Here is a 15,098-nt window from a genome sequence, read left to right as displayed (position 1 = left end):
ACAGACAGACAGACAGATAAGATCAATCTGTCTTGAAATCCAACTTGGAAAGAGAAATAAAGGGATATTCTAGTTGCTAAGCGCCTCAGGAAATTCAGCAGTACTAAAACCACGTAGGTTGACGACCGCAGAAAGTCTGCCCTGGAGCAGATGGTGTGTAAGACGGGGTCTGCATCACACAGGAAAGGGGAGCCCAGGGGGGCCACATGGCTGGTCCCTCCCTAGAATGCACTATAGACGGGAAAAACTAGGGGGAAAGGCAGGAGAGTTAGAATTGCCCAGAGCTTATCATCTCCAGCAACAGATAAGAGATTTTGGGGAAACAGATGTCAAAAGACAAGATGGGTAAGGAAATCTCTGCTAACAGGGTGGTAGCCGGGGAGAGATCATCACAGTGGATTACAGTTGAAGCTGTTTTGGTCCTAATACCTAAACCAAACTAGAATGCCCACTGTTTCCAATATTTTGGACGTTGTTATGGATTTAGCAGCAAGTGATGTCCAACAGTAGATAGAATTCAAGCATTTTAATATTGGAATATACCCAAATTATTACCATTATGTGCTATTGGGTATTACACATGGAAAACAAACAATAGGTATTTAAACTAATATCATTGATATTTATTAAATAGTGATGTTTATATTATTTATTATGTTATACATATAATAATTTAATGCTTATTTGAATTTACTCAGCTTGCTGGGTACTAAATAGAAACTGCAAATCCAAAACTCTTAATCTAGATTTTTAAAAACTAGAAATCGTCATCGAAAAGTTTTGCTAGAAAAAACAGGGCGCGTCTCTGCTTAATCAAGTTTGAAGTCCTACTGAAATCCTTTAATCCCGGGGAACTGAGTCAGCTCCGTCCTCATTAAAGAGGCAATTACTTCCGTCCGGGCTGCGCTGGACTGGTGTGAACCTGACAAACACAGGCAGGAGAGAAAACAGCCCACACTTTCCTGCGTGATTTTCATTTACATGCCGAACGTGAGGCATTAAAAGCACTCTGACGGTTAAGTAGAAGGTAAGATTGCCCTACGCGAAAATGGGTAATTGTTGAGCAAGCCATCGCTCTGAGATGCACCTCTCGCTTCTAGAAAAACCGCCGCTCACCCCTAGCACACTTTCTGCCTTCAAGGAGATGTAGCTACGCCTGAGGGGCACGCTCCTTTTATGCATGGAAATGAGGCAGCCAACCTTTCGGCTAGAGTTTGACAAAGGGCACGTTGGCTAGCCTTTATGGAAATCGAATCTTAAAATTAAATTCAAACAAAACACAGCAAGGGCTGTTCGGCGCCTATATTAGGATCTACGAATAGCGGGTGGGTCATTTAAACCAATTACAATGGTCTCTCTTAATTTATCACGGCCTTAATAATATAGCTGCTCTTTAAAACGGGGCATGTAAATATGTCTGCAGCTGAGAATCCGTGGCTTTCTGTGTATCATCAGGTAAAAATGCACGTATTATCCATTCTGATGGAGTATTTTGATCTAATTGGACCGATAAGGTATAAACAGTTCCACTTAAACTCTGTAGACAGAGTATCTCTGAAGATAAAGCTGAATTAATTTTCTTACTGCTAAATAAAATTATGTTTATAAGGTTAGTTTTGTAGGCATATAGAATTGAGTACACAGGACCAATTATTTTTAATTTTTGTGAAAAGTGAAAGCAGAAAAGGGAAATATGAACTCATTACTTATAAACTGTTCATAAAGGTTTCAATTAAAAATAAATATTTGTCATAATTAGGAAAGTTGGTTTGTTCTTAAGACAAGAGCAAGTTCCAGTGATCCTATCAGTACAAATTCATGAGAGCTTAGAAATTGTTCGAGTTTGTATATAAATAAAAAAATTAGCACCCTGACAGTTTTGCTTGGTGGTTAGAGCATCAGCCTGTGGACTAAAGGGTTGTGGGTTCGATTCCAGGTCAAGGACCTGGGTTGCAGGTTTGATCCCTGGGCCCCAGTCGGGGTCATGCAGGAGGCAACCAATCAATGTGCTTCTCTCACATCAATGTTTCTCTGTCTCCCTCCCTCCCTTCCACTCTATATAAAAAAAATCAATGGAAAAATATCCTCTGGTGAGTATTAACCAAGAAAAAAAATTTTTTTTTAATTAGCAATTTTTTGCTCCCAATTTATTTTCTGATTTTAGTTTCTGCTTCATTCAACTAGATATTTAAACAGAAACCTTTTCCACAAGGAAGAGACTGTGTTTGTGAGCTGGGTCCTACCCAGTTGTTAACAGTCCTATGAAACATTATTTGCAAATGTAAGAAGTAATGCTTGGCTGATCTACTTTTTGGGACCATTAGACATTTCACTAGGATTTTATGTTTTGAAAGCATCCATCATTATTGGGGAAATATTTTTTAAAATAATAAAAAGGGACAATTTAAGATGTTTTATTAAAAGAAGTTTGATGAGCGTATGTACAAGTAACATACTGGAAATAGATAAGATATGAGAAACTGTAGATACTTTTGGAGCTTTTACCTCCAAATAAATCTTTCCTTCTTGAGGCTAGTCACGCCCCCAAGGACAGGGAGAGTCCGTCCTTCAGCTACCTTCAGCTGATTGCGTTTGAGTGTGTTTGTTAATAAATGCAGAGAGCATGCGGTGGGGGGTGGGGTGCGGAATAGACCAGAGGGAAGATAGAGACAGGAACTCACATATGGTAGGTGAGTTTTGAAGTGCAGGGAGTGACCTGTGTCCTCCTGGAGGAAGTCACAGTGCTTAGCAGCCCGGATATGAAATGACGAGAGAGAGGAAATAACACTGAAGATGGTTTTGCATTTTAATATGATTATTCTTTGACTTCAGTGGACCTCGGGATGAACCTGGGCTCTTTCCCAGAGGCAGATTCGAGGCCCATGGAATGTAGATTTCAGTCAGGCAGTGTGGTGGCTGCCCCCAAATCTTCATTTTATATGCCCCCTGGGAAAGCTGAAGTTTAAGAAATAACTGTTGTCAAGGGGGTCTGCAGTTCCAAAGAATCCCATCCCTCCACCTTCCAAGCAAACATGGAAGGTCTGTACGGTGTTTTTAAAATGTATTGTCTACAACCATCATTTTAGAAAAATTCACTGCAATTGTACTTAGATAGAAGAGTACAGGCATTTCCTCCAACACCCAAAAATGCGAACAACATTTTGCTAGTTGAATTAGTGATTAGATTTGAGAATTAATTATCAGGGGTTAAAAATCATAAGGGCAACGAGTACATTCAAAATCACTCTTCTATTGAAGACAATTGATCAATCAAATGCCCTCCTCGGGCGTGGTCTCAGCACATGTGTTTTAAAGACCACGTTGCTCCCGACACAGTGAGACGGAGCGTGGACGTCCTTGCTGACACAACGAGCTGGGACCGGACGCTGTGCTGTCGGCACGTAACATACACACAAAGAGGAAAGTACAACATGGAAGCATTCGGATCGCTTGTTGGCTAATGATCATATTTGAGTGTCTCCAAGGTGACCTATTCGTGCGCTGTTTCCTTAATTAAATGCATCAAATCACTTGTGCTAAGATTGTTAAGGGCCCCCGTCTCTTAAGGAGTCCGCGACTGAAAGGTGTGACTTTGGGCTTCAGTATTAACACGGAGTATATCTGAATGAAACATCCCGGTGTCAACATTTCTACCTCCACCCTCCGTAATTGGCCTTTATAAACGACATCAAGAGAATCTCAGACATGATCACAAATCACGTCAATGTCTGGCTACCGAGAACTTCCAGGGGAAAGACCTTTGTAAACCAGGTGGGACAGATACCAACGAAAGAAGAACGGACTGTGTTATACCCCCGCGTTTCCTGTTCCACTCTCCATCCTCCCCTCGTAGTTCTAAAGCCTCGGAGTTGTGAAAAGACTTACTTAAACTTTCCAAAATAATTTCTTCGGGGAATCAGAAGCACGGTTAAAACCAGCCCTGCGAATGTTCTGGAGTTAAGTAGTGTCTGTGCCCACTGACCGCTCTGCCCTGGCCGGAGGGAGCCCCCGACACCAAAGCTGAGAAGCACTTGGGGTTTTTATGAAATGTCACAGTCTTCAGTTGTTTTAAATAAAACTACTATGGGCAGGTGCTTTTGAACTATTCATAGGGCAATGGATTCATTATCCTCCTGAAGCTAGTCAGAATCAGAGACTAGAAACATTAAAAAGAAGTAAAGCAGTATAGTTGAGAGGGGTTGTAAGGACTCTTTATGCTTTAAATGTCTCCTTATCCCCTTGAAAGTAGATAAATATTTCAACAAAAAGACCACAGCTCATGTTTGTTTTGTATCTGACTGTTTTGGAACTCATCCTATAAAACTAAGAGCCAAGATACCATACCTATTCTATTAAATGGGTCAAATATAAATGCACACACAAGTCCTCTTAAGCTCAATGCTACTGTTCCCTTTTAGGTGACATTATTTTCGTGACAGTCACTGTTTGGGGTGGTTCAGCACAACATCATGAAAAAATGAGTTTTTCAAAACGGTTTGTCAATAATAGCCATAGGGTTCCTGTCTCCCCACATTTATGTCCCCTGTGTAGATGCTCTAAGTAAATGTCAGCTAAAGTGTATAAAGAGGGACCAATGTCAAACTGTGTTAGTTGCTGTTGTCTGCTGGTATTTTGAGAAGACTTTTCTTCAGAACCTATCAGAATCATGGGACAAGGGAAGGAATATGGCTCACTATTGAGTCGGAAATTGCAGAAAACCACTTCTAACAAACAAAAAAATTCTCTACGGTCCAGAGACGACTCCTTGGTAGCTGGTTATGGCAATGACAGGGTACGTCCAAGAACCTAGAGTTTTCTGACTTTCTGCTCCGTCATCCCTGAGCTACGGCTGTTATTCTCATGTGTCCGACGACCGTGGCAGCTCCAGGTTTTATCTCCAAGGTCCAGCCTTCAGGAAGGGCGAAAAGGGACAGGAGAATACTGTCCCTCCCTCCGAGTGGGCTTCCTGAAGTCTCATCAAGTCCGCTTCCTTCCCACGGGCCATCACGCAATCCGATGACTCTCTCCAGCCGCTACGAAAGCTCAGAAAGGGACTCTTGTGCTAGAGATTTGTTGCGGGAGGAGAGAACAGATACTGTGAATGAGTAGCAGTCTCTGCCACAGCCTGTCCATTGCAACTCCCATAATGCTCTGCTCTCATCCCCCAAAGAAGACACCCAGCCAGGTCCTGCTCTCAGCCCATTGTGTCGGGAATATGTTTAGCCTTCCCCGTCTTGGGTATAACTCCTCTTGACCTTGTGATCTGAATAACAAGGGGCATGCTGTCTGTCCCCAACACAGAGAAGAATCAAGGTATCTGGAAGGACGAGTTTGGAGGCGAGGAAACTAGAAACCACCGAGCAGCCCATGGTCCACAGCACTGATAAAGCTCTCCTGGGCTGAAGCGGCAGGGAAGGAGGAGCCGTTAACCGGTCTGTTGCTGTCTGCTTCTTCTCTGGGAAGAAGTCCCTTCACGGACACCCTCCGGGGACCACCGCTCTGCCTTTCGGGAAGGTCTCTGCTGCTCAGGAAGCTCCGTGGCGGGGCGCTGGGCAGCGTGTCGTTTTGGGTGGCTGTGACATCTTCACGACCTCTCCTCTGCTGGCGTGCTTTTGAAAGCCAAGAGCTTCCTCAGGGACCGAACGGTTACACAGTACTGCAGGTTACAATTTGTTGTCTCTGTGGCAATAAATTCCTGCAGAATTAATAGGTTTCAATTTCTTTGCTTCTGTTGGGTTCCAGAAACCAGCAACAGCAGGACCATGACTGTGCAGACTGTTAGAAGCCTGGAGACCTTGCTCTTTTAGTTACTGGGCTCAGGGTCATGCCAGCCCTCCCTACCCCTACCCCACCCCCAACTGGTAGCTCTCTCTAGGCATCGGAAGCCAAAAGCACTCTTAGCGTGATCTTCGCTGCTAGGCTGGCTCCGTGCCCAGTGCAGCCTTTGCTGAAGGGACACCATTATATTAGTGATACCACTGCCAACAACGCACAACTAATCATCGTTTTTATCCGGGATAGTGGCGGTTCTAAAACAGCAAGATTCAGATTGTAAGACATCACCCTGAGCAGACAGGTTCTCCTCATCTCTGCTTATAAACCCACCAGTTCTAGGCTTCTGCCAGAATGGAGTAGAAGCAGCCAGCCTTCAGCCCACAACCGTACGGTGGACTCAAGATTTGATCAGGTCTTTATCGATGACACAGTTTACAATAAGTCCGTCCTATACCTACTAAGTGAATGCCACAGATTTTGATTTACATGCAGCATCTTGGTATAGAATACAGTCCTTTATAATCATCTAAGTCCAAGTATGAAATTCTGTATTGATTAGGATCAGAGGTGGCCATGAGTGGAAAAAAATAAATGCAAGGTCACATAAAAGCGTAAACTGGTAAGGTTTAAGTCTCTCAATTAAAACTCAGAGGTCAGCTGTCCAGGTCTGTGTCCCATCGTCACCAGAGATACTTCTTGCCAGCTGGCCACTGTGGCCATCCCCAGGCTATAAATGTCTTTTTATTCATAGTCAACTTTATTTTTAAGGTTTTCATACCAGTATTCTGCCCTGTCTAGGGTGTGCATGTCAATATTTTTCCGGGATAGGTCTTCATTTGTCAAATGCTTACCCTTGTGTGTTAAGTAGTTTTTATCAACCAAGAAGAAAGAAGCATCATCACATTTTCTTTTAGTTTTTAACATTGCTGTTTGGAATCAATACAACTGCCTAAAAGTTCGGAAACCAGTATGACTGGATCCCAGAGACAGAAAACCCAGTTTGGCCAGAAGTAGCAGGCATTCTGCCACACACCCTGCGACCCAGCGTCTCGGGGAGAGAGGGCAGACAGACAGGATTGACCCCCGCGAGCTCCCGGTACATCATTACCCTCCTTCCAGCTACCAGATCCTGGGGATCAAGCGATGCTCGGTACAAATTAGTCTCGGAGAGGCAAGCCAACACACACTTTCCCCGTAAACCTTAAAATAGCTTCTCCGATCTTATTCCCATGACAACCCTAAAATAAAAATTGCCCGAGGAAAGATGTCTAATGTTTAGCATGCCTCTGGGTCGTTTCTTGTCTATAGATATTTGCGCTGAATCACGGGTTGCCATCTCCTAGTCATTAAAAATCCGAGGTCACCTGGGTTTCAGGGGTACCCAGCGCCCTGGCTCTCCATGGGGATGAACCCCGCACCGGCAGGAGTGGCGGAGATCTAGGAGCGCCTCCCGGTGACAGCAGTGGGGGGTCGTTAACTGCTATTGGGTTGGCAGGAGCCAGAAGTTCAAACACACCAAGTGCTGTGGGGTGCAGATCGGAAATAGCAAAACTTGACTTAAGACGAAAATAACACCAGGCTCTTCTTCAACTCTGTCTTCTCGCAAAGAAATCGCTTCTCTAAGAGCCTGCGGCTCACTGCCTCCGTCCACGGTCCACTGCCCGCCTGGGGCGCACGCTCCTCCTTTGTCCTGTTTGTAGTCTTCAATCTTTGCACTTTCTTTCATAAGAGACACGTTGATTAAAACGAAGAGACGTTGGCTGCTCTGAAGATGTGACATAAAACTAAATCGCCCTCTTGCTTTCAGAATGTAAACAACGGAAACCCAAGCTGTTGCCACGGAGGCAGTGCCACCAAATGGTGCACACGCGTACCCTCCGTGACACAGAAGTCCCAGAACTGGTGTTGCTACTTGGGAGTTGACCTTTACTTCATCCCCCGAAAACACATTTTCTTTTTTCCTCGTAATTACCACTTGTCAAAGTTCGTGTATCCTTCCCTCTACACAAACAGAGAATACTTTAAATGTGCTTTGTATGGATGGTTCGGAGACACAGGCATTTTCCTGTTTACCGGATCCCCTGTCGCTCAGAGGGGCCACCACCCCGCACAGCCCTCACCAGCCCTGCCCAAGACAGACTCCACAGCCCCTCGAGCCCAGGAGAACTATGTTTTCCTGCTGTGACTTCCTGGCCTTCTCCACTCACCAACTGAATGGATGTGTCTGCTCTGGGCTTCTCCCCTCAGCCCTCTGCTCCTCGCAGGCACCTCCGGGGGACGCGGTGATGTTCCCTCCTGCTTTGTCAACAGAGGGCCTCAGACATCGCCGCCAACTCCTCCTTCAGAGGGATTTGTCTTTTCCATTGCTTTTCCCTGATGCCACCGCAGCACACGACAGCTTTTGGGGAGGCCAGTTGTTGACATTTTATGCTCAGCAGCCTTCCTGAGTCCATATGATTTTATGAAAATCGTAAATAAAAGAGAACAGTTGTGGGTACCGCATTTTATCGGGAAGCAAAGCAGGGATTCATACCGGACCACTTGCTATCACTCTGTGTTGCACAGATTTATGGATTTGGGAATTTTTATGTCCCCCATAATTTAATATGAGAGATAACATTGACAAATGTGTTTTCAAAAATACAGAGGAAACTACAGCTTAGGGTCATAGTTAAAGGAATGAAATCAACTAACCGTCAGTTCACGCTTATAACATCTTTGACAGACGCAAAATGTATGTCTTTAATTTCTGGTCTTTGTTATTTAATTGAGGTCGTCTAGCAAATCTCTGCAAAGTACAGGTGTAATAACACTAGCTAGAAAACCAATAAAATAAACTGTAATTCAACAAAAAGACATTCTAGGAATTGGTTTCTATTAGGACAAATGTCACCGTGAAGTTTTCTTTCAGGCTGTGCAGTGCCCATACTTAATTTTACTTTTCCGTTCTGGTCCTCTATTGAAACTGGCGTAGCAAGGCACGTGGTATTATGTGGACTGGAATTACATCCAGAATCTCATTCATTTGTTTTTTTCTGCTAGGAGGAGAGACTCGAGACATTTTTGCTTCTTTCTTCCACTCGGAGACGGAATTCAAGAGAAGATGGATCAGGAGAATTGATGGAAAGACAGCTTAGGAAAAATAACAAAGGGAAAGAAGCAGAGACAAAGAGGACCTATCTCAGAAAACATTTTTAAACGTAACATGCAACTTGTCAATGAGGTTCACAGGGCTAAAACTTTTTTTTGTAAAGGACAGCAACGACAATCTAGCACTTCTCAGAACATCATCGAATTTGCTAATGAAAGTGTGAGAGAGACAAGGACCTGGGCAGGTTGCCTCTCGGAAACTTCAGGAGCTCAAGTCAGGGTATGCTGCATCTCCAGCCTCCAGATAAAGCATTTTAAAGTTCATGCTGGCATTTCAGATAAGGTTCTTGGCGGCAGATAAGACACAGTATCACTGAAGCTAAATAATACATTTGCTTAATTTTCAGTAGATACGGAGTTCCGGCTACGTGTGATGCAGTGATTTTTCAACCATTTTCACCTCAGGGCACTCATAAACTAATTACTAAAATTCCGCGGCACACCAAAAATACATTACATTCTTTTTGCCAATCTGACAAAATAAATAGGCATATTGATTCATTTACACTGGACGACTATTTTTGTGTTGGCTATTGTCATTTTTTAAATTTTACAATCTAAGGAGAAAGAGGTCATTGTCCCTGACTATATAGTCAGATACTGCATGTTTTAAAACATCGTGTGGCACACTGGTCGAAAATCACTGTTGTGATGGAATGGGAGAGAGTAATACATTTGCAAAGAGTGCTTTTTTATTTTAATGTAAAGGTAATCATACATAAAACAATTTGGGATAAAATATGCAAAGTCTATTTTAATGAGTATAACACTGAACTGATGGCTATCACTGACTATGTATATTGCCTAAATTTAAGAAACTTTTGTTAAGCACCCAATACAGACAAGAAACTGACCTATGATCTGCAGAATATAAGACATACATAACACAAAAATATTTTATTATTATAGTTCAAAAATAAATAGCTAATGCTAATAAAAGGCAAAATATAACAAAAAGTAGTCAAAGAGTGTTCCATAATATATCCTTAAGAGGTCAATATAGTGAGAAAAAATAAAGGCTTTAGTTGTTTCTAGCCAAAAGGGATTTAATGCAGAGACTATAAATGCTCACAAGATTATTGGAAAAAAAATAAAGAACAAAGAGAGGAAGCCAAAAGCAGACTTCTGTGCTCAAATCCATACAGTTAGTTGCTATCCAGATGAAGCAAGAGACTGATTTATAACCAATGAGGGCACCGACTTTCATGTTTGGATTGGCCCTGTCCCTCCTTCCGGCGGGGGTGAGGCAGGACAGAGCAGTCCAAGGATGTATTTACTCAAGAAAGGCAGAACTGCAGTGGCGCTCAGGCTGAAGTATGTTCTTTGTATTGTATTTATAATTCTCTCTCTCCGCCAGTCTTGTATCCATGCTGTAGACTCAAGAGATGCCCATTACTCTCTACAGAGCCGTGGAAAGATTTCCCGTTGGGGTATGAAACGAAAAACCCAACTGCTGATTAATAATCACTCCATCACTCAGAGTGATGCAGTGAAGAAGCAGAGACAACCCACAGGTGAGGTTGCATCTCGGTCAGTGCTAGGCAAAGTGCGGTGCGTGAATGTTTGCTGGTCCACCCAACTGCTGATTAATAATCACTCCATCACTCAGAGTGATGCAGTGGAGAAGCAGAGACAACCCACAGGTGAAGTTGCATTTGGGTCAGTGCTAGGCAAAGTGCGGTGCATGAATTTTTGCTGGTCCACAAACCATCTGCATGGCAACAGCGGGAAATTGAGAGTAACCACTAGAAATCTCTGGGACAACTGGGCAGGTGCCCATGCAAATGCTTGTCGGACCCCTGTAACAGAACCCCGTTTTCACATGCAATTGTTCAAGTTTAGTTTAGTAGCTGTGGCTCAGAGGTGTACAGAATCTGCTAGTCATTTCTTCTGTGGAACGCCACTTCCAACAGCATTATAAGCGCACCAGAAACATTACTGAAACTGAACGAAGGATTCAAGATGAGTTTTGAAAATACAGCAACCCTCACTTCCTTAGCGTGAAAGTCAAAAATGAATGTCACGAGCTTGCCAAGGGTGTGTGAAGACCTCTTTCGTTGCCCATCAAGGTTTCTGTGAGACTGATCGCTCTAATATACGCTACTGAAACAAAACAGAGACACACTGCGGTGCGGATACATTTCTCTCTCTAGGAGCGATGTTGTCTTCAACATACCAGATCTGTTAGGCAAAATTCTTACACTCTGAGTTCAGTCGTCAAACTATGTGCACACATTGGACCACTGTGCATATCGATATTTAAAGTTTTAATGGGATAAATGGGCTTGTTCAATATGTGCACATAGGGGTTTGATATGGGAAATCCCAGTTTTCTTTATTACTACAGGAGACAAGATGGATTAATTGTGAGAGCAATTATCTATATTAATAACCTATATCATAGTTGCCATAAAATGTGTAAAATGTTTACACTTTTGTCTCATATCTGTCCTTAATATGTTTACTTAATTTTTTTTTTTTTTTTATCCTCACCCGAGCACATTTTTCCATATCTTGTTCAGATAGAGTGGGAGGGGGAGAGAGAAAGAGAAACATCGACGTGAAAGGGACACATCGAGTGGTTGCCACCCGCACAACACAACCTGGGCCAGGGAAAAACTGCAACCGAGGTACGTGCCCTTAGCGGGAACCGAACCCGGGTCTCTCTGGACCGCAGGCCCACGCTCTAACCGCTGAGCCAAACTAGCCAGGGCAATATATTTACTTTAATGTGACCTTTTCTCTTGCATCTCACAAGAAAAGGATTTGCATGTTACCTATCTTCATTGTCTTTATTGTATTCTCCTAGAATTTGTATTTATTGCATTTTACACACTTATTTTCCCCACACTGAATTGGAGAGAGGGTATCTGATCCTTTACCACACATAGTCTGGGAGGTCCCGAGGCTGGTGAAAATTTCACATGTGAAATAGAATATTTAAAATGTAGTAAGGTATTGGAGGAATGTAAGGAGGTAGAATCGTAATCTGTGACTTAATATTCCACTAACACCTTCTGAGTTGCTGTAATTGAGTTAATCGTAGGGCAGCTCCACTTGCTGGAACATTCTGCAAGAGATACAAGTTGGGGAAGAGGTGAGGAGCTGGCAAGATGGTTTATGGGCAATTTAAATTAAAATTGCGATAGGTCTGCTCTATTTCCACATTACAGATAAAAACTGCTCAGTAGTAACCCAAAAGATCGCAGCAGCCTTTCCTCCCCTGGGCTTCTGTGACACGGCGCCATAAAATGTCACCTGGTGTCGAGTGTTTCCCGGATGCCAGTGGAAGGCTCTCTCTGCATGTCGAAGATTCAGGCTGAAGGCAAATTTCAGTGGCGCTATATTTAGAACCACTGTCATCCCAGGAGAACCAACGCTTTGTATGGGGCTCAACATTTTTTCATGAGGACAGATTTCTATCAACACGATAATCCATTTTGTGCACCTGCTGAACCCAGCACCGAGCCTGGGTTCCACTGTGGTCCTGATGCACCGTGTGTATTTCAAATTATCATTATTTCCTGAATGCACTTGGCTTGGGGAGCTCCCCAGCAAGTCCACAGGCCGGTGAACCCAGCCATGACCACATTTAAGGCACGAAATATACAATCAGGTGTTGCAGGCGTATTTCTGACATCTTGGGCTAAGTAAATCATGTACTATCTCCTTGGTCATTTATTAAAATTTTCAGACACCTTATTTTCACCTGTAGCATTGTTCAGATATCTGTTTTGCATTTGTGGGTGTGATTATTCCATAGGCATCTGTCTTCCCACCATACTCTATACACCTGTGTTTATTCATTTTTAGTCCTGGGCACACTGCGTGACCAAGATTAGGGCCTAGGTCTATATTTATCGTATGAATAAGTGGATGATGGATGCTATTAAGCAGGCATTCTAATGTTCAGGATACTATGCCTATTAATGAACTAGCTCCATTTGCTTTTTTTTTTTTTTCATTAATTTTTGTTACAGAGGTTTCTCCTTTTCCCCCCACTGATTCCCCCCTCCCCCTCCCTCCCTGCCCTTTCCCCAGTTTGTTGTCCATGTCCACTGTTCATGCATACATGCATATAAGTTCTGTGATTTACCTCTCCCCCACCATCCCCCTCTTTAGGGGATTGTCAGTCTGTACCCTACTTCCGCGTCTCTGGGACTACCCCGTTCCTCAGACTGTTATGTTCATTATATTCCACAAATAAGTGAGATCATATGAAACTTGTCTTTCTCTGCTTGGCTTGTTTCACTTAGGATGATACTTTCCAGGTCCCTCCATGTAGCCTCAAAGGATAAGAGATCTTTCTTTCTTACAGCTGCGTAGTACTCCATTGTGTATATGTACCACTGCTTTTTTATCCATTCGTCTACTAATGGACACTTGGGCTGTTTCCAGATCTTAGCGATTGTAAATAGTGCTGCTACAAACATGGGGGTACATATATTCTTTCTGATTGGTGTTTTAGGTTTCTTAGGGTATATTCCTAGAAGTGGGATCACTGGGTCAAATGGAAGTTCAATTTTTAATTTTTTGAGGTAACACCATATTGTTTTTCACAGTGGCTGCACCAGTCTGCATTCCCACCAAAAGTGCACTAGAGTCCCCTTTTCTCCACACCCTCGCCAACACTTGTTGTTTGATGATTTGTTGATGGCGGCCATTCTGACAGGTGTGAGGTGATACCTCATTGTTGTTTTAATTTGCATCTCTCTGATGATTAGTGATGATGAGCATTTCTTCATATGTTTCTTAGCCATTTGTATGTCCTGTTTGGAGAGGTGTCTATTTAGTTCCTCTCCCCATTTTTTAATTGGATTCTTTGTCTTCCTTTTGTGGAGTTGTATGAGCACTTTATATGTATTGGAAATTAACCCCTTATCTGATATATCATTGGCAATTATGCTCTCCCATACAGTGGGTAGCCTTTCCATTTTGATGATTGTATCTTTCACTGTGCAGAAGCTTTTGAGTTTGATGTAGTCCCATGTGCTCATTTTCTCCTTTGTTTCTATTGCCTTAGGTGATGTGTCAGTAAAAATTCTGCTGCGTATGATGTCTGAGATTTTGTTGCCTACAGTCTCTTCTAGGATTTTTATGGATTCATGAGTTACATTTAAGTCTTTTATCCATTTTGAGTTTATTCTCATGTAGGGTGTAAGTTGATGGTCTAGTTTCATTTTTCTGCAAGTAGCTGTCCAATTTTCCCAGCACCATTTATTAAAAAGGCTGTCCTTACTCCACTGTATGCTCTTGCCACCTTTGTCAAATATTAATTGAGCATATTGCCTTGGGTCCATTTCTGGGTTCTCTGTTCTATTCCACTGGTCTATATGCCTGTTCTTGTGCCAGTACCAGGCTGTTTTGATTACAGCGGCTTTGTAGTATAACCTGAAATCTGGTAATGTGATCCCTCCAACTTTGTTCTTCCTTTTCAAGATTGCTGTGGCTATTCGAGGCCTTTTTTGGTTCCATATGAACTTTTGAAATAATTGTTCTAATTCTGTGAAGTATGCCGTTGGTATTTTGATGGGGATTGCGTTGAATCTATAGATTGCTTTGGGTAATATGGACATTTTAATGATGTTAATTCTCCCAATCCATGAACAGGGTATGTGCTTCCACTTTTTTATATCTTCCTCTATTTCTTTTTTCAATGACCTGTAGTTTTTTGCGAATAGGTCCTTTATTTATTTGGTTAAGTTTATTCCTAGGTATCTTAATTTTTTTGCCGCAGTGGTAAATGGGATTGTTTTCTTAGTTTCTCTTTCTATGAGTTCATCATTGGTGTATAAGAATGCCATTGATTTCTTGACGTTAATTTTGTATCCTGCTACTTTGCCATATTCATTTCTTAAGTCTAGAAAACTTTTGATGGAGTCTTTGGGGTTTTCTATGTATAGTATCATGTCATCTGCAAATAATGACAATTTCACTTCCTCCTTTCCAATTTGGATCCCTTTTATTTTTTCTTCCTGTCTGATTGCTGTGGCTAAGACTTCCAGTACTATGTCAAATAGGAGTGGTGAAAGTGGGCATCCTTGCCTTGTTCCTGTTCTTAAGGGAAATGCTTTTAGTTTTTGCCCATTGAGTATGATGTTGGCTGTAGGTCTTTCATATATGGCCTTTATTATATCTAGATATGATCCCTCTATTCCCACACTGCTGAGCGT

Source organism: Molossus molossus, unplaced genomic scaffold (assembly GCF_014108415.1).
Source record: "Molossus molossus isolate mMolMol1 unplaced genomic scaffold, mMolMol1.p scaffold_m16_p_23, whole genome shotgun sequence".
In the NCBI taxonomy this organism is placed as follows: Eukaryota; Metazoa; Chordata; class Mammalia; order Chiroptera; family Molossidae; genus Molossus; species Molossus molossus.
Note: the sequence above shows the minus strand (reverse complement) of the source record.